The following is a 2095-nucleotide window of genomic DNA, read 5'->3' as shown; positions in this document are numbered from 1 at the left end:
ATGAACACTGCCTTAAAGTGCTTTGGGTGTCTTAAACGTGCTGTATATGGTTAATCAGTTATTAGTAAAGGATTAGTCAAGGGTGTGAAAACACAACAAAGTCCAGGTTTAGATAAAACAAGAGAGGTAGAGCGCTTCACTGGGTCTTAAAAGATTAAAAAACTAACAGTACAGGTGCTCTACGAGGGTTAAGACAGTGGTCTTCCCTTACAGGAAAAAGTGAAAATGGGTAAGGTACAAACCCGAGACACTCCGACTGAATATATTAAAAGTTCTTTATTACATGAAGAGACACCAACACGTTTCGACCAGCAAGATGGTCTTTCTTAGGGCAAAGTGGTAAAAACAAGACACACTGGGTGTCAATAAATACAATCAATTAATCACATGACAACATCACATGACAGCAGGAAAAAGACAGCGAACAAACCCCAAAACAAGAAAAGGTTGGCCAACCATGAGGAATATATAAGTGATGAGCAGAGCCACCAAACAACAACAAGAACAACAAGACGTGTTGGAGGAAAGTAGGTGTGTCCATCACATATGAAATACATAGACAATTGAAAATCACAGGTGCAAAAAAAGTGTCATTTACAAAAAAGAATCACTCAAAAAAATTAAGTTTCAGAGAAACATCATCAGGCCTGGATGTTGTGTGGCCTTTAAGGTTTCACGATCCAGAAAGTTTCTTTTTTTGACAGTTGCTGGAGTCTGTCGTCCCCTCTGATGTTTGGAGGAACTACCTCAATGACCATGACTTTTAAGAGACTGACTTTACATTGAGTGGAAGATTGAAAGTGTAGGGCCATTGGGTAATTGGGGTTTTTAGTTCTAATAGCGTTTTTATGTTCACAAAAGTGATCCTTGAGTCTCTGTTTAGTCCGTCCTGTATAGAAGCATCCACAGTTACAGTCCAAACAATAGACCACATATGTAGTGTTACAGTTTTGCAAAGTGACGACATGTGAAAGTTTTTTGGCCTGAAGAGTCTTTAAAAAAAGTACATTTATTAATATGGGCACAGTGATTACAAGTACTGCATTGAAATGTACCCACTGGTTTGGGAAAGAATGTCTTTTTTTCTGCTGGGAGATAGTTTATCACAAGTTGATCCTTTAAAGTCGGTGCTCTTCACACACCAAATGATGGAGGGTCAGAGAAAAGAGATGCCAGTGACTGGTCGCTTATAAGAATGTTCCAGTTTTTCTTTATCATGTTTTTGATGGCATATGTAAGGTTGCTGTGCCTTATAGAGACAAATAACTTGTTTTCAGCTGTGGTTTTAGGACTCTTTTAGGAAGCTGTGTTCTTTCCAGAGATTTTGCTTTTAATGCAGCCCGGTTCAAGATGCGCTTTCCAAAGCCTCTACATTGAAATCTTTCGTACATATCTTTAGATTGGGTTTCAAACTCTGTTTCAGAATCACAAATTCTTTTTAGTCTCTGGAATGGGTTTGCTTTTGATGAGAGAACAACATTCTGACTTGGCTTAAAACTCATAAGAGACATTTTACATAACACAGGACCTTTAAACACACACACGTCATTTAGGTATAAAGCAAGTCCAAACACAAGTTTAACTCTTTTCATATGAGTACTCAAGTACAAGTAGATGAACAAAATTGAAGAAGTAGTAGTAGTAGTAGTAGTAGTAGTAGTAGTAGAGAAGTGAATGCTGTCATACATGTGTCATACAAATGTGAGTGACAGCCTGGCATGTTCTAAACTGTTCAGGCCTTGGGGGAATCCTGCTTGTTTCTCATTTGTGGTTTGGAGATCACACCTTCACTCACGGGGTTTTTCGCCCCGTTCATGTAACTTTCTGTTTTATTGAAAGGAATCATGACAAGTACAGATTTCAAAACAGTTTTGGCCAGGACAGCTGAGGCAGCCTGAGAGCAAATAAGTGACTTTATAGAGGTTAACAGAGGTGGAAGGGGTTATTATGTCTGTCTACATCTCCAAACCTCATTTTACCTTTAGTTCAGGAGAGATTGACAATTCTGGAGCTGAAATTGTCCAAATGATTCTATTGAAGGTGTATACAGTTTAAAAACACAGTGGAGCACTTCCTGTATTCCTATGTGACATCA

The sequence above is a fragment of the Boleophthalmus pectinirostris genome, unplaced genomic scaffold, assembly GCF_026225935.1.
Source record: "Boleophthalmus pectinirostris isolate CB_2022bp ecotype Guang Dong unplaced genomic scaffold, ASM2622593v1 HiC_scaffold_21, whole genome shotgun sequence".
Classification (NCBI taxonomy): domain Eukaryota; kingdom Metazoa; phylum Chordata; class Actinopteri; order Gobiiformes; family Gobiidae; genus Boleophthalmus; species Boleophthalmus pectinirostris.
The sequence above is the reverse complement of the archived record's forward strand: the minus strand, read 5'-3'. Positions refer to the sequence as shown.